Genomic DNA, 19110 nt, shown 5'->3' with positions numbered 1-19110 from the left:
ATACATAAGTGGGTCCCATGTGGGGCCTACCATAATGTTTATTTTCCATCCAACCCATTGATAAGGTCACTCAGACTTGGGGGTACAATAATGTTTATTTTCCACCCCAACCTGGGCCCATTGTAATGTTTATTTGCCATCCAATTGCTCATAAGGTCACTTGGGCTAGGTAAGGCCCACTGTAATATTTATTTTCTACCCGACCTTTTGATAAGTTCAACCCACTATTTCCTACCGTGTGGGCCACCTGAGCTTCTGATGAGGCTGATTTTTGGGGTGGCCTCCTGGTCCGAGGGGACCCATCAAATGCATGGTGCTGATGGTCGACACACATCATGGTGGGGCCCACGGCTGGGACCATCGGTCCCTGCCAGGGCGTCCGTTCGTCAGGCGCAGGTGCTGCCTGCGCGTTCTGCAGAAGCAGCGTCAGCACTGCCTTCTTCTCTTTTTTTTTTCTTTTGATTTGGGGTTTTCTTGGGGTTTTGCATAGGTGGGGCCCGCATCAGGAAAATTGGATCCCGCCATTGGTTTCCATGTCCCCATACACACCTATCAAGCCCAATATTGGGTATATTTCGGTGTGCAAAAGTATCGAGGTGTATTTCAATGGCAAAGATTATTATTCTCAATGCTGTGGGCCGCTAGGAACTCAGATTCAACGCCTAAATTGATTTGAGGAAGAGGATGGACGGCTTGGATTAAGCACATGCATCAAGGTGGGGCTTGCATGAGTGGCCCACCCAAGTCTAGCTAGTTAGTACACACCCCAACATCAGTTCACACTTTACTGTTAGCCACACCACGCCCACGGCTGCACATCCAGCGTCCCTGGACGCTGGACAGTGTTGATACAACACATGCACCATGGTGGGTCCCACATGTACGTGGCCCACCACGATGCATATATATATAGTATTAATATAAAATAAATATATTATACTATATATAGCATGTGGGACTTTCCACCATCCCAAAAATGGATGATGGATTTCACCTAAAATGTGGTGGGCCACACCATTGATGAATGGAGTGGATTTAACATGATTTGGTGGGGCCCACTTCATTCTAGGGAAAGGAAAGAGAGAGAGGGAGAGAGATATGGTGATAGAGAGGAGGGACCCCGCCACTATGGGCCCTCCATTGATACAACACATACATCAAGTGGGTCCCACAACAAGTGGGCCCTTAAGGTTGAAATAAACGATGGATCACCCACCTATCTGTCTTCCTCTTGCTCCCGTAGGCTTGTAAGCTCCTGTGCTCAACTTTTAACGGTGGATGATGGAGTTTCTATGGTGGGAATGAGAGACGAGAGGGTGGGCCACACTTAGAGTTGAGAGAGAGTGTTTGGACGTTGGAATTTTGGGTTGCTTTGGAAGATTTGAGAAATGAGAGAGAGGGAGTGAGGTGATGGGAATGATATGGATGGGGTGATGTAAGGAAGGGTATGGGTTGGGTTGAAAATTTGTAAAAGAGGTATGGTTGTGGTTGAAATTTTGTAAAGGGGAATGGTGAGGTGGAGAGAGAGTGGACTTTTGAAAAAGTAGGGATGGGTTGTTGTACTTGGGGTAAGGCTTGTACTTGACATTGATTGATGGGACATATCGTAGAGATTCCCTCGATAATCGCAACGCGCGATGTTTCTTCGGAATGAACACAGGCCTACATCTCCTGGCCTGAGTATCGGTTCGGTGCCCGAGTTGCGGCGTTGGAACCCCGGCGACGGTGAGGTCGCTATGATACAAGTTCCGATTCAAACTGACTTCGGTATGCAGGACCCGGCTTAGGATCGTGTGCAAACGTCAGATACGGTACGAAGGTTGCCGAAATTCGACCGGAAGGACCGCGGAAGCCAACGGAACGGTATGAACTAGGACACGGGTCTTACAGCTCTCCCCTCCAAATAAAAATTTCATCCTCAAAATTTACACAATCATTGCAAGGAAACATAACTCATAAAGAAAGAGGAAATAAGGCATCGTCATATAAAATTGAAGACAGCATACAGGATACAATACACAATCAATCATCAAAGAGATGGGGATAACGCTCTCGAATCTCAGCCTCGCACTCCCAAGATGCCTCATCAACGGAATGGTGACCCCACTGAACCTTCACCAAGGGAATGACCTTGGTTCGGAGGACCTGCTCCTTTCGATCAAGGATATGAACTGGCTGCTCAATGTAAGAAGCGTCCTCATGAACCTCCAACGGCTGCCAATCAATAACAGGAACGATGTCTGATCCACACTTTCTCAACATAGATACATGAAAAATGTTGTGGATGCCAGACAACTGAGATGGTAAGGCAAGCCGATAGGCCACGATGTCAATGCGCTTAGTGATCTTGAAAGGTCCAATGAATCTCGGGGTAAGTTTGCCATTCGCTCTAAATTGAACTACGCCCTTCATGGGTGAGACCTTGAGATACACGTGGTCCCCTACATCAAACTCCAAGAGACGACGCCGGCGATCAGTAAAACTCTTCTGCTGTCTCTGAGCTGTGCGCATCCTCTGCCTGATGATATCAATAACCTCTGACGTCTGCTGCACAAGCTCGGGACCTAGGAGGCATCGCTCTCCTACCTCGGTCCAACAACTCAGAATCTGCACAGTCTGCCATATAGTGCCTCAAAAGGGGTCATGCCAATAGTTGCCTGATAGCTGTTATTGTATGCGAACTCAGCCAATCACAGATGCTCATCCCAGCTACCCCCGAAGTCAATCACGTAGGCCTGAAGCATATCCTCAAGGATCTGGTTGACCCTCTCGGTCTGGCCATCGGTCTGCGGATAGTACGCAGTGCTGAGCTGTAATTCAGTGCCTATAGCTCTCTGAAAGCTCCTCCAAAACTAAGACGTGAACCTCGGATTTCGGTCAGAAACGATCGAGACTGGAACACCGTGTAGTCTCATAATCTCCTCGATGAATAACCTCGCAAGCTGGTCCAAAGGCCAAGTCGCACGAATTGTAAGAAAATGTGCCGACTTCGTCAGACAGTCTACGACAACCCAGATGGCGTCATGACCGTGCTGAGTCCTTGGCAAACCCATGATAAAATCAGTAGATACGTGCTCCCACTTCCACATCGGAACACTTAATGGCTGCAATAGACTAGGGGGTCTCTGATGATCTACCTTGATACGCTGGCACATGTCACACTCGGCCACAAAACCAGCGATCTGGTACTTCATCTGTGATGTCTCAGAAAAATCAGTACAAGGACCCGAGTACCACCTCAGGCAGAAATCACCCAGGACCAAATCCTTTAGAAATTATGTTAATATTAGCAAGTGCTAAAATAGAGTGCTTATGAAATTAGCACTAATCACTTTAAATATGATCTGCAAGACCCAAACCATCCAGAATCATTGACGCTACATTACCCTGAAATCTAGAATTCATCCCTAAACTCGGTTGCTCTCGGGAGCACACCAAAACTCTGTATCGGACCTGGACCGCACGTCGAAAGTCCGATGGCCGCAAAACTTTACAGTTATGACCACATGACTAGACTTGACAACCCCCTCAGAAATCAAGTCTTAATTGTGTCTAGAAATGCACAACTTGAGCCCGGAGTGAAGTGTGTGAGAAACGTGAAAATATTTAGAAATAAAATTTGAATTTAAGTAATCTGAGTCGTGTCACTTGCGGGCCAAATATAAGGATTCAGACCGTCAGAATCTGACCTAAATACACCCTCGGATCAGGAGAAATGTCCCACACATGTCGGTGTACTTGTGACCCTGATCGAGTGACCGTGACCGTTGAACTGAAACTAGTCCGCCACGGTTGATCTACAAACTCGATCGGAACAAAAACTTAGCCTGACCTAGATCCAATGTCAGGGAGCTTAAGTCCGACCACACATAGAAAAGGGGCCACTAGAAGTGCTCCGTTGGACCGGAACGGTCCGTATTTGGATATAACCTAAGTATACCTTGGCCCTGGGGCCATTTCCATTTGTCTTTGCCCTATATAAGGACCTTAAACCCTCTCTCTCTCTCACCTCATATGAATTTGAGAAACCCTAGGAGAGAGAAGAGAAAAGAGAAGGAAAAAGAGAGAAAGTGAGAGTAAGAGTTGGAGATTCTTCCTGGGATTCGACCCCGCTACTCCACGCACTCAACTGCCATTTCTGTATCACTATATAGGCAATTCTGACTCCGAACTTGGGTAAGAAAACCTAACCCTAACTTGTCTTAGGGTTTTCGACTAGCGTATTAGATGAATTAGCTAACCTATTCCCTGTTATAGGTTATTGTGGTGCCGTAGACAAAGACTTAACTTTAAAACTGAGTTCGTTATGAGTCTACCGGTGAAAGGTGCGGATTATAAACGTATAGGTTATAGTTTTCAAGGCTTTCAATGTCGGTTAATGATTTATTAATGATGTGGGTGCTATTTCACATGCCAAATACGATGTTTGTTTTGCGTTTCAGATATATATGAACTATATGAAGTTAGTATATTCCATGTATTTATAGAAAGGGTCGTATACGTATGGAATTTGAAAGTGTGTTTGCCATGATTAATTGTCGTGTGTTTATGTTACTTGTATGTGTAACAACTCCTTGGCGAAAGGATTTGTCCTATGACGTGCTATCACCAACATACGTCATGTATGTTGGAATATATAGTCTAAGTGTTTGCAGAAATGTTTGAATGAACAAGTGTGTAGTCAATTGTACTTTATATGGGCGTTGAGGAGAGATTCTCAACTACCTTAACGATGTGTATGATTTTCTCCATGTAACTTATATTCTTTGTGTGTTTGACTTAGGGACTGCATATGTGTGAATTCATGTTTAAGTTGAAATCCATCAAATGCTCACATGCATGTATGATTGGAATTGTTGATCCATTACTGTTTTAATTAGCTTGTATGATTATCTGTTATAATTGAATGTGTTTGGGACTACGGAATAGTCCAGGCAATCGATAACAGGCATTGAATAGGTGGCTGAGGTTGTCTCGTCACATAGGACGTAATCGATGAATTCGAGCCGTACTTGGGATGTCGGCAGTGGTTACGCCACACGGAGTGCTTACGCACTTCATGTCGGTCAACTCAACGTGCGCTCGTACTAGTCGAGCTCGTCAAGTAACCCGATTGACCCGATGTATGTTCACCATGTATGGACGCTACTGCTTGAATCTAAGGTACCAAACTCACCAGTGAAAACTCCTTTAACCTTGGTACCTCGATCTGCTAAGACTCATGAGCTGGGCATGGTGGTATGGGACACCGTGGTCAAGCTGTCGGCCTATGCTGGGGTGACGAGCCTCCCCGTAGTGTCCAGTGAGCAACACAGTCTCGTGAGCCGAATACGGTGGTATGGGACACTGTATTCAAGCTGTCGGCCTACACTGATAAGGTGACGAGCCCTTTGTAGTGACCTCGAGCATATACTAAGACTACGTAGAGGCGATGAGACCTTACGTAGCAACAAGAGTACAACTAGGCCTGCACTGATAAGGTGACGAGCCCTTTGCAGCAAACTAGAACCGTAACATCGTATGAGATTTACTAAGATTGACAACCCTAGAATGGATTATCATTTGGAAATTGATATAAGGGAGGTACCTTAGCTTCCCAATCCTGCTGTATGAAAAGGACTAATAAGAACTTGGTAATCACGTTCATGCACCGCACTGCATGTGCCGTTTGGCGTTGGGCAGAGCATTGAGGAAGTGATTGACATGCGCGACCTTTAGATGAAGATCGCAGAGGGAGTGCAGGCGAGGGCATGCATCATTTATTCATACCATTCTTGCATTAATCAGAGTACTTATGGATGTTTGATTGTATTGCTTTATCATTACTACTTGACTAAATTGAGAACATGTTAACCTTTGCTTTATTGTTTCACTGAGTTGATCACTCACTCCCACGTTACGGGATGGTGTTGTACACACCAACTAGACTCTGTATTAGCTGCAGATGGAGACCTGACTGATGAGGCAGAGGCGGACTTTGTAGACGATGAGGATGCCTTCTGTTATATGCAGTATTCAGATGGGTTTGCATAGACCGTTCTGATCGGCGGGGCTTCAGGGTTATACTTGTAGTGGACTATTACATTTTTGACATTTTGTAATTTGAAACAATACATGTAATTACTGACCTGACAATGCATACATAGTTTGGAGACTTATACTGGTTTATAAAGTTATACATATTCGTTTCAGTCTTTCGCTTGCGTATTACAACTATCCCTGGATTATGTTTTACTGATTTGGCTTAATCTTACTCATGTTTTATGCACTAATACAGACAACATTTAATCATCATTAAATATGTTGTATAAGTGATGCATTGGAACTCGGGAGTTGGACTTCTATTCGACCCCCGATTTTCAGGGCATTACATCATCCCCGCCCAAAAATACTGTCGCCTCATATCATGGTACATCTTCGTCGAGCTAAGGTGGATAGAAAACCGCGATCGATGTGCCTCAATCATAAGATCTCTACACAACTCAGGAATATCCGGGACACATAATCGACCTCTGAAGCGAAGTCCACCATCAGAACTAATCTGTCAATCTGTCTGACTATCAGATGTTGCCTCTGCTCGATAATCCTGTAATGACTCGTCTGTCTACTGAGCGTCGATCACCCTTGCGACAAGAGAGGGTTGAATCGACAGGCTCGATAGCTGGACGATAGTAGACTGCATATCAAAATTGAAGTCTTACTCTGCTATATCCTCGAGCATCCCCAATCCTGAATCATTATATGTGCCACCAGGCCTCGTGGCTGATGGCTGAGGGCATCCGCCACCACATTCACCTTGCTTGGGTGGTACTGGAGGTCAAAATCATAGTCCTTTAAAAGCTCCATCCAGCGTCTCTATCTCGTGTTTAGCTCAAACTGAGAGAATAGATACTTCAAGCTCTTGTGGTCAGAGAAGAGCTCGAACCTAACCCCATAGAGATAGTGTCTCCACACCTTCAGTGCAAAGACAACTGCTACCGGCTCCAAATCATGCGCGGGGTAGTTCAGCTCATGGACCTTGAGTTGACGAGACGCGAAGGCTACAGGCCTGTTGTGCTGCATCAGGACAACACCTAAACCAATACGTGAGGCATCGGTAAATACAACAAATCCATCACTCCCAGAGGGAAAAGTGAGGATAGGAGTGGATGTCAGACAGTCCTTCAGCTCCATAAATACTCGCTCACAGGCGTCACTCCAAATAAACTCTGCGCCCTTCCGAGTCAACCTGGTCAATGGGGCTGCAATACGGGAGAAGCCCTTAATGAAACGTCGATAGTATCCCGCTAAACCAAGAAAACTGTGGATCTTGGACGCAGTTGTGGGCTGACCCGACTGACGCATTGCCTCAACTTTCGAGGGGTCCACTGCGACCCCCTCCTTCGTCACCACGTGACCGAGGAATCTCACCTCCTCCTGCCAGAACTCGCATTTCTCCAGCTTCGCATATAGTTGGTGGGCACGGAGGGTCTGCAAAGCGATCTCCAGATGCTGTTCATGCTCCTCACGGGTCCTCGAATATATCAGAATGTCGTCGATGAATACTACAACAAACTGATCGAGATACAGACGTAAGACCTCATTCATTAACTGCATGAAGACTGCGGGTGCATTGGTCAGTCCAAAGGATATGACCTGAAACTCAAAATGACCGTAACGCGTCTTGAAAGTCGTCTTCAGGATGTCCTCCTCTCGGACACGAATCTGATGATAACTGGAACGCAAGTTAATCTTTGAAAAGAACTGTGCACCGTGCAGCTGATCAAATAAATCGTCTATCCTCGGGAGTAGGTACTTGTTCTTGATCCTAACTTGGTTGAGCTCACGGTAATCCACGCAAAGCCTCAATAAGCCATCCTTCTTCCTGATGAAGAGTACTGGCGCTCCCCATGGAGAAATGCTCGGATGAATGAATCCCAACTCACGCAACTCATCCAACTGTCGCTGCAGCTCACGCAACTCCATCGGTGCCATACGATATGGGGCTTTCGAGATAGGCATGGTACCGAGCACAAGATCAATCTAGAACTCAATATGACAGCGCGGCGGTAATCCTGAAATCTCCTAGAACACGTTGGGAAAATCACAGACCACCGGCAATTGACCGATACACAAGGCAACAAGCTCCTCAACTACGTAGGACATGAGGCAAGACAATGACTCTCCTCTGGGCTTGGCAATGAACTGGAACTGTGACAAGCCGGGTATAGAGAATGTAACAGTCCTCGCGGAACAATTCAACACGGTGTGGTACTCGGCAAGCCAATCCATGCCTAGGATGACGTCGAAATCTGACATCAGCAGCATAAATAAATCGGTGGGTAAGAAGATATCACTGACTAGAACTGGGCAAGATGAACAGAAACGGCCCAATACTGTGGTCTTCCCTGAGGGCATCGATATGGTCAACCCCTCGTGAGCAGACTCTGTTGGTAATCCAGTCGAATGATAAAAATTCTCAGACATGAATGAATGCGATGCACCAGATTCAAACAGTACACATGCGATACATGCGAAGACAAAGAATACCCTCAATGACTCCTCCAGATGACTGCGGATCCTGCTGAGCCACGTAGAACCTAACCTGAGCTAGCTGGGGAGGTGCCTGTCCCCTCTGAGGTCCCTGGTGCTGCCGCTGCATTTACAGCGGCCTGTACTGCCGTCTTTGCTACTGCTGGGGTCTCGACAGCTGAGGTGGCTGCGGTCGCTACTGTGTTGGAGGCTGCTGCGGTGCTCTCGGCTGCTGTGGTGCTCTCAGTGGCTGTAGATGAGGGTGAGGGCACTCAGACAGGGGGTGCCCTATCCCACCACATCCAAAACAAGCCCCTGTAAATGGCTGCTGGGGTGGCGCTGAAGGTGCGGCTGGTGCTCTAGTAGGTGGGTGGCTCCTATACCACTGCGGTCGTCGATGCTGCTGGGAGCTACTGGAGGGGACCTGCCTCCTCTGATTCTGTCCTCTTCTCTGATCTCGATCGCTCTGCGAGCCGGCCCACTCAGTCTCGTAAATCTGAGCCTCTGCACTACTGCCTGAAAAGTTGGGAGCTCGTGCCCAATCACACGACCTCGAAGACCGTAACGTAAGCCGTTCTCAAAACAGCGGGCGCCCCTCATCATCAACCATATATGGCACGAACCTCGATAGCGCCACAAAATGGGCCACGTACTGCACCACGGTCATGTCCCCCTGCACCAGAGTCTCTAACTTCAGTGCTCTCTGACGTCGTATGTGGTCAGGGAAGTACTGCTCCTCGAATCGGTCGATAAAGTCATCCCATGTCCAGACATAATCAGGTCCTGCAACACGGGTAACAGAGGTCTACCAGTGCTCAGCCTCTCCCTGGAGAAGAAATACAGCCAACCGAACTCGCTGCTCCATCGTACATGACATGGTATCTAACATCTTCTCCACATCGGAGCGCCATCCCACTGCTACAGTCGGATCTGGCTCGCCCTGAAAATGCAGAGGATCAAGTTGTCTGAACTCTCGAAGAAGGGCACTCGCGCGCTCCTACTCATCATGGGCTGGAGAAACAACTGGGCGCCTACCCTGCCCCTGAAGCGCAGCAGTCATAGCCTGCAACATCTGCTGTAACTGCGAGGCATTCACAGACACGGTCGGATCTGCACCGGCATCAAGTGGAGGAACGTCATCCTCAGGCAGGGGAGCAGGGATCTCTAGCGGTGGAACAGGAGCGGCAGGTGGTAAAGTTGGAGCCTCAGGTGGTGGAGCGGGGTGCGCTCGGGTCGCTCTCCTGGGCGGCATGTCCTATAGGAAAGAACAATGACACCAATCAACCTTGAGAATCGCATGTTAGGGAATTCAGACGGAAGGTTACGCACTCGGAACCTAATCGTCGTAAACTCATAATAAACATGTGATGTTGTTCTCGGTTATTCCCAAGTTATGCTCTGATACCAACTTCTGTTAAGCCCCGAACTCAGAAACCGGGTCACAAAATTCTCGATCGCCGAATCTGGCGCCGACAACCTCCGTAGAACTCCATTCTCGGCTCCTGGCACCCATTTACCAGGTTCCGATCCTGAGATCCTACAAGGAGGATTTCTAATATCAATTTAATTCATAATGAGCATAAACATAAGCATAACCCATGAATAATAACCACAAGAACACCATCACAAAATCCACTATGATCAAAAATTTTTAAGTACAATGCGTCTGAAAGGAAATACAAGATGATGATAATAACAAAAACTCAAAAGCTCGACTGCACGCTCCAAGTCTGACGAGGCTGCGGCTGCGTCCTGGCGTTACCTTCACGCATCGATCGTGCATAAGCTTATAAAAGGCTTAGAGGGTGGTGTAAGTGTGTGCGCAATATAAGCGTGCTCAGAATGCAAGGTCAGAGTAATGTGGAATCATGGTGGTGAGTACATGAATGCAATCAGCCGTACCAAGGCTATGCGGTGTAAGATATGAATGCTATCGGCCATAACACGGCCATACGACGTGAGATGTAACTCAAGCATGTCAATCCTCATCATATATCAGTACAGTTCTCATTCTAAATAATCACCGTGGTTTAGTACACTCCAAGTGGTACTGCCGCTCTCTTAGCCGCATAATCCAAGTGAGCGTAAGAAATCTCACTATGTGCCTGGCCAATAGTCTACCAATACCTATCCGGCATGTCGATAGCGGACCCATTCATGAGCTGGTCAAACTCAGCCTAGTATTGCCCCCTACCCTCGGGCGAGTAAGGCCATACCCTTTTCCAACCGACCACGACACAGTGGGAGATGCGGCCTCCTAGTATTTGGCCCTCGTGCACTCATATATCCACTCAGTCTCGACGTTGGAGTCATCCTCTGGTACCATCGGGTTTAGAGATTTTCACCCAGGGACATCTATGGTGCCCTGATGCTTAGTAACAATATTTTCAGTATCCAATTCAGCCACCCATGATCTGTCTATGGAGGCTATGGCCCTGATGTCACTAGGGCATACAATAATCACAATCACACAAATGCAAGTGCATGAATCATACTATCAGACATGCAACAATCTTGCGCGTACCGCGCGCTCATGTAGGGTAACTCCGCCTATTAGGGGAGTTCATAAATAATCTACCCGAAGGCATGTGCAATGATCAGTCAATCCTCACATCAGGCATACATATGATGCGTATGATCATGAATCATGGATCTATACTAAGCATATTATGTGGTGATGGGCTTTGATCAAAACAAAGATGAGCCTAGATGACCTACACATTACAGGTATGGGCTTATCAAAGGGCCCTAGGGAGAGTGATAATGTGGACATTTAAACAACATCATCCTTGCAATGTGGACATCAAACCATCATTGCTCCCAAAGCATAGCCCGCTATAAGGGTCAACACATATACCATGGTGGAATCACACTACAATGGGCCTTATGTACGTCCTATTAGGCCTCGACCCATGGGCCTCTAATACATCAAATGGTCCCATAACATGGGCCTTATATATATCTGTGGATGGGCCATAACTAAATTAAGATGGGCTTAATCATATGGGCCTCATATACGGGCCATAAGTACATCACAATGGGCCATAACCCATGGGCCTTGCACACATCATAATGGGCTTATGCAATTTAAGGTGGGCCTCAACAATGGGCCTTATACAAATCAAAGTGGGCCTCAATGAACGGCCCACAAATACGCCAAGATGGGCCTCATCGCATGGCCTTAAAATAATTTTAAAAATGATTGGACGGTTTGGATGAAACACATGCATCATGGTGGGGCCCACACTAATGGAGGGTGTGGATTACAATACATACATAAGTGGGTCCCATGTGGGGCCTACCATAATGTTTATTTTCCATCCAACCCATTGATAAGGTCACTCAGACCTGGGGCCCACAGTAATGTTTATTTTCCACCCAACCTGAGCCCACTGTAATGTTTATTTGCACCTAACCTGTCGGTAAGGTCACATAGACCTGGGGCCCACCGTAATGTTTATCTACCATCTGGTCTATTGATGAGGTCATACGGACCCAGATGAAGTGGGAAAACAAATTTCATAATAATCTAAAACTTCTGAACACCCAAAAAGGGTTTCAAGGGCAGATGTTCAACCCACTATTTACTACCGTGTGGGCCACATGAGCTTCTGATGAGGCTGATTTTTGGGGTGGCCTCCTGGTCCGAGGGGACCCATCAAATGCATGGTGCTGATGGTCGACACACATCATGGTGGGGCCCACGGCTGGGACTGTGGGTCCCTGCCAGGGCGTCCATTCGTCAGGCGCAAGCGTTGCCTGTGCGTTCTGCAGCAGCAGCGTCAGCGCTGCCTTCTTCTCTTTTTTTTTCTTTTGATTTGGGGTTTTCTTGGGGTTTTGCATAGGTGGGGCCCGCATCAAGGAAATCGGACCCCACCATTGGTTTCCATGTCTAAATACACACCTATCAAGCCCAATATTGGGTATATTTTGGTGTGCAGAAGTATCGAGGTGTATTTCAACGGCAAAGATTATTATTCTCAATGTTGTGGGCTGCTAGGAACTCAGATTCAATTTATTTTTCGGCTCAACGCCTAAAATGATCTGAGGAAGAGGATGGATGGCTTGGATTAAGCACATGCATCAAGGTGGGGCTTGCATGAGTGGCCCACCCAAGTCTAGCTAGTTAGTACACACCCCAACATCAGTTCACACTTTACTGTTAGCCACACCACGCCCACGGCTGCACGTCCAGCGTCCTTGGACGCTGGACAGTGTTGATACAACACATGCACCATGGTAGGTCCCACATGTACGTAGCCCACCACCATGCATATATATATATAGTATTAATATAAAATAAATATAATATACTATATATAGCATGTGGGACTTTCCTCTATCCCAAAAATGGATGATGGATTTCGCCTAAAATGTGGTGGGCCACACCATTGATGAATGGAGTGGATTTAACATGATTTGGTGGGGCCCACTTCATTCTAGGGAGAGGAAAGGGAGAGGGAGAGAGATACGGTGATAGAGAGGAGGGACCCCGCCACTATGGGCCCTCCATTGATACAACACATACATCAAGTGGGTCCCACAACAAGTGGGCCCTTAAGGTTGAAATAAACAATGGATCGCCCATCTATCGGTCTTCCTCTTGTTCCTATAGGCTTTTAAGCTCCTATGCTCGACTTTTAACGGTGGATGATGGAGTTTCTATGGTGGGGATGAGAGATGAGAGGGTGGGCCACACTTAGAGTTGAGAGAGAGTGTTTGGACGTTGGAATTTTGGGTTGCTTTGGGAGATTTGAGAAATGAGAGAGAGGGAGTGAGGTGATGGGAATGATATGGATGGGGTGATGTAAGGAAGGGTATGGGTTGGGTTGAAAATTTGTAAAAGAGGTATGGTTGTGGTTGAAATTTTGTAAAGGAGAATGGTGAGGTGGAGAGAGAGTGGACTTTTGAAAAAGTAGGGATGGGTTGTTGTACTTGGGGTAAGGCTTGTACTTGACATTGATTGATGGGACATCGTAGAGATTCCCTCGATAATCACAACGCGTGACGTTTCTTCAGAATGAATGCAGGCCCACATCTCCTGGCCCGGGTATCGGTTCGGTGCGCGAGTTACGACGTTGGAACCGTGGCGACGGCGCGGTCGCTATGATACTAGTTCTGGTTTAAGCTGACTTTGGTATGCGGGACCCGGCTTAGGATTGTGTGCAAATGTTTTTCTATAAGGAAGATAGAGCGATTCCAATCATTTACGCATTCAAGGCATCCCGGCTTAATGATTTGCCATTAAGATGGTAACTGTAGGATCCTTGAATGCGGAAGTTCATTCCCCAATCTACTCTATTGAATGTCAATGATGAGGGTGGATTGGAGGATGAACTTCCATGAGAGAAAAAGCTTAGGGTATATGATCTGGGGTTAAGCACTCAAAAGGACTCTCTATTTTCTCTACCAACAACCAAAGGCAAGCTCTCATTAAATAGGCAAAAGGTTCCAACGGATATAAAACGGTCATATTTTTGACAGAGTTCAATATCATCAAGCAGGGTCGATATCATCGAGCGTATACTCTCGATAGCATCGACTGGCCACTCGATGATACGAACTCAATTGTCAAACGGTTTTGAAACTTTTTGCCAACTGGTCGAGGAAATCAAACATACATCGGTGTCATCGTATTTCGAACTCTGATTTCATTGATACTCGGTTCAATTCCTCGACATTTGAAATTGTGAGAGCACTTGCCGTTGAAACTTAATAGGTATAAGATATGATCGAGCATCACTCGATATCATCAGAATTTGAATGTCGATGATATCAATGACATGTCGATTCATTGATAATTTCAAGAAATTTTCCTATAAGCTTGCTGGACAGTTTGTGTCCAATTTCGATGACATCGACCTAGTCTTGATATGATTGATATTTGAAAATTGATTTTATCGAGCGATCCTCAATCCGAGAAAGATTAACCTGAAAACTTGTTGGATAGATTTGTGTCCCAATTCGATATCATCGAAGGTCTACCGATATCATCGAGATTTGAATTTTGAGGATATCGAGGAGCCCTTCGATATATCGAGAATTACATGTTTTTGTCTTAACAGTATATTGGACACAACAGACCAGATGTCAATTTTATCGAGTCAACTTCGATGGACCCGAGATTCAAAATTTGATGATATCGAACAGTCCATCGATTCATCAATAATTCAGTCCAGAGTTCTTTATAGTTGCTGGAGATTTGAAGTCATCAATTCGATAATATCGAGTGAGCTTCGAGGACATCAATAACAGGGTTCGATTTTATCAAGCTATGTATCAATAAATCAACAAAGGTAGAAAACTTAAAGATTTTCCTGATTTTGTAAAATAGTTTTCTTACCAAAAATCCTAGGATGTTTTATTCAATTTTAAGGGTTTTATGCACCTGGTGTTTTGAGACATGGGATGTGAGGCTAAGGTTTACCTTCGGCGAGTTCGGGCACACATCCTGTTGAGGCAAACGCTTGAACAATCTTCCTATGGGGCTCCTTTGTCTTGCTGACTCAACGCTCACGCTAATTGACAAACCAGGGCACTTTCGAACTTGAAATTGGGCCAACCCTCTCATATTCATGAGAGATTGTCTGCTTTAGAAGCGAAGGTTAATGCTTTGCATGTATCACAGTAGTCTTTAGCCCAAACTCAGAAAATGCATATACAGTACATGAAGACGTACTTTCACAGATTTAATACGAGTTTAAAGATTAATGACCCTGCGATGCTTGCTCCTTCAGCTTCTAAGTCAGGGAAATTTTTTTTATGGTCTGTAATAACTTTTATATTTGCTGGTTTGGTGTGATATTAACTTGGATTTCTACATTGTTTACTACAGTGTTTGCTACCTTAAATTTGCTATGTTTATCTTGGATTTCTAATTTTAATATGCTTCATCACTCTATTTTCTGTATGATTCATTCATCTGCTTATCTCATAATACTCTTTTGTTTTCTATTCCTTTGTCAACTTGTGACAAAAAGGGGGAGATGTGAATGATAAAATACACAATGTTGCTTCCATGTGAAAATGTGAAAATTTCGATATACGATTAATTATATATATCTTGAGAATGTGTTTAGATGGCAAAAATTTTTGGTATATTTCTCAAGGGGAGCAATAGAGCTTCAGGTGGCATACAACAGTTTTTAATCAATAGATTGTGTACAAATGAATTCTTGAACCAAAGCTTTAGTTTGATGGATGAGTCCATGAGTTATGTATGTTTAATGTCTATGCTTTGTGAAGTGTATGTATGATGGAATGTGTATATGTTTTGTATGTTTTTCATGAAATTGACAAAGGGGGAGATTGTAAGTGCTTGTATTTGAAGTACACTTGGAGTTGTCAAATTTTGAGAGAAAATGTTGAATACACTTGGCACCTCATGAAGATTGGCTCAACATCGCAAGCCAAGAATACTTAATGGCTCGTGTATAGCGTAAATTCACTGAAGTTCATTCAGCTCGACTTCATTCGGCCAGCCTAACATATTCGGCAATAGCTTAAAAGAATTCTGTTGTAAGTTCAGTCAGCCCAACCTTGGGTTCAACCACTTGAACTTGAAATTGGGCTAGCTCGAAGAATTTTTGGTCAAGTTTCCAACAATGGAATTCTTCTGAATTTAACGGGATTTGGCCAACCGAACCCTGTATTCGGCTAGCCAAATTTTTTATTTTTCTTATCCCGTGTAATCTGATAGCTGTTGCAACGGAATCATTGGAATACAGCCAGCTGAACTTATTCTTGGGCTGACCGAATTTCCAAATCCTTTGGATATAAATAGGGGCCTTCTTTCATTCATTTTAACAATGAAATTCAGAGAAAATTCTCCTCAAAGTCAAAAGAAAACTCAGGCCCTCCTAAAACTATTAGTGCGGTAACTCTAATTTTTCTTTAGCTTATTCTATTCTTTTTCTCAAGATTGTTTTAAACATAATTAAGATAGTAATTTGTACTCTGATTGAGAAATAGAGAATAGAATCTTCAGCAGTTAGGGTTTTGATTCTTTGAAATACTTTAGAACGCTATATTATTTTTGGTTGTGAAATATATTGTTACATCGTCAGTTAAGAAAGAAGGTTGCTACAAGAAGCCTTGACTTCAAATCGACATTGTAAAAATAAGTACTGTTATTTTGTTTTATTGAGATAGCCCAAAAATCTCATTGGGTTTTATTGCGGTGAGCTCGTGAAAATCACAAAAAGGGGTTGTATTGTGATAGCCTATGAAAATCACAAAAAAAGTAGTGTTGTGATAGCCCGTGAAAATCACTAGAATTGTAAGAGGTTATTAAGGTGAACCTGTGAAAAGCTTGATATAGTGTAAGCCAAAATTACGAGGGTGATAATTTTGGGAGTGGAGTAAGTGTGGTTTAAGCACCGAACCACTATAAGTACTTGTGCATTTGTGGTAATTGTATTATTTGGTTCTCTATCTCCTTTTCATTTTGAAAGATTGATTCTAAGGATGTCATGAAATAAGGTTGTCCTGCCTAAATTAATAGGTGAAGGTTGTCTTACGAATTAATTAGAATTTAGGTTTCAATACATTATGGGATTAAGATTTTTATTTTCGCATTTTACTTGAAATTTGATATTGTCCTATTCACCCCCCATCCCCTCTAGGACATTTATAACCCATCCTTTCATAAAGTTCTCTCCTCGCAGATTTGGAATTGGAAGGGGGATGTATCAATCGGGCGTACATGTACTGGTACCCATTATAATTTTAAAATTTGAAAATCTCCACTTTTTAGCACTAGAGTTATGGCATTTTGAATAATATCCATCCATGTCATATGTGAAAGTGCCTTGGTTTGTCAATTAGTGTGAGTGTTGAGTCAACTAGACAGAGAAGCTCCATAGGAAGATCAATCATCTGTCTGCCTCAACTGGATGTGCGCCCGAACTCACCATGGGTAAATCTAAGCCTCACATCCCATGTCCCAAAACACTAGGTACTTAAAACCCTTAAAAATTGATTAGAATACCATAGGGTTTTTGAGTTAGAAAACTTTTTAAAATATCAAAAAATCTCTAAGTTTTCTACCTTTGTCGATTTATCGATAGACTTGTCGATATAATCGAGAAGTGCTATCGATGTCCTCGATGATCAATCGATACTGTCGAAATGAGGACCAAAGATGTCCAGCAACTACATATTCATCTGGACGAAATTATCGACGTATCGATACCCCTATCGATATCATCGATATTTGAAACTCGAGTCTATCGAAGTTGACTCGATAAAATTGACAGCAGAGTGTATGTGTCCCTGTTTTCTATAAGAAAATCATATAGACCCTCGATATATCGAAGTACTCCTCGATATCCTCAGAATTCAAATACCGATGATATCGGAAGGCCTTCGATGATATCGGTCTTGTACACAGTTTTCCCAGCAACATTTTTCAGGTGGTCTTTATCGAGGGTCACATGATAGAATCAATATTCAAATATCGATGATATCGAGGCTGGATCAATGACATCGAGAAAGGACATAAACTGTCCAGCAAGCTCACTGATAAAATCTTTGGATTTATCGATGCATCGACACGACCTTCGATATCATCGACATTCAAATTTCGATGATATCGAGTGTACCTCGATCATATCCTTGACCTGAAAAATTTCAAAGGCTTTGTCTTTCTCATTTTCAAATATTAAGGAATCGAACCTTGAATCGATAATATCGGAGTTCAAAATCCGATGTCATCGATGCCTGTTTCGATTTCCTCGATCAGCTGACAAAAAGTTTTAAAAGCGTATGACATTTGAGTTTGAGTAATCGAGTGTCCAGTCGATATAATTGAGAGTATACGCTCGATGATATCGACTCTGCTCGATGATATCGAACTCTGTCATAAATGTGACCATTTTATATCCATTGGAACTTTTTGCCTATATATAGAGAGCTTGTCTTTTATTGCTGGTAGAGAAAGAAGAGAGTGCTTTTGAGTGTTTAACCTTAGATCATTTACCCAAAGCCCTTTCTCTCAAGGGAGTTCATCCTCCAATCTACCCTTATCATTGATATTCAATAGAGTGGATTAGAGAATGAACTTCTACATTTAAGGATCCTCCAGCTACCATCTTAATGGCAAATCAGCTGGGATGCCTTGAATGTATAGATGATTGGAATCACTCTATCTCCTTTATAGGAAAATATTTGAGAGTAGGATTCTATCATAACCTTGACCCAACCCGTCGCCATGCATTGGTATATCTTATGAGTTGCGGTTCAAGGAAGCAGAAGACTCTTCATCAACAAAGGAGGAGATCTTCTACAACGAGCTAAAAGGGACTCATTTGCTTATCTGTAAGTTATCAGAGTCCAGAGGACCCTTGTGATCATTCCTTTGTAGGATTGGGTCTAAGGTGTTTCTCAACCCTTGAAATTCCTCTAGGAGGCCTCCGGCGGGAGTGTACATGGTGAGTGCGTTGTGTTGACCATTGCTCTATGGAGAGCATAAACAGTTAGGGTCTTGTAGAAGATCCTTGGCTAGTGTGCCTAAAAGTGGGTGCGTTGTGTTGACCCTTGCTCGTGAGAGCATAAACAGTGAGGTTCCTTGTGTGGATCCTTTACCAGTGTGCCTAAAAT

Source organism: Magnolia sinica, chromosome 10 (assembly GCF_029962835.1).
Source record: "Magnolia sinica isolate HGM2019 chromosome 10, MsV1, whole genome shotgun sequence".
NCBI classification, from domain to species: Eukaryota; Viridiplantae; Streptophyta; class Magnoliopsida; order Magnoliales; family Magnoliaceae; genus Magnolia; species Magnolia sinica.
The sequence above is the reverse complement of the archived record's forward strand: the minus strand, read 5'-3'. Positions refer to the sequence as shown.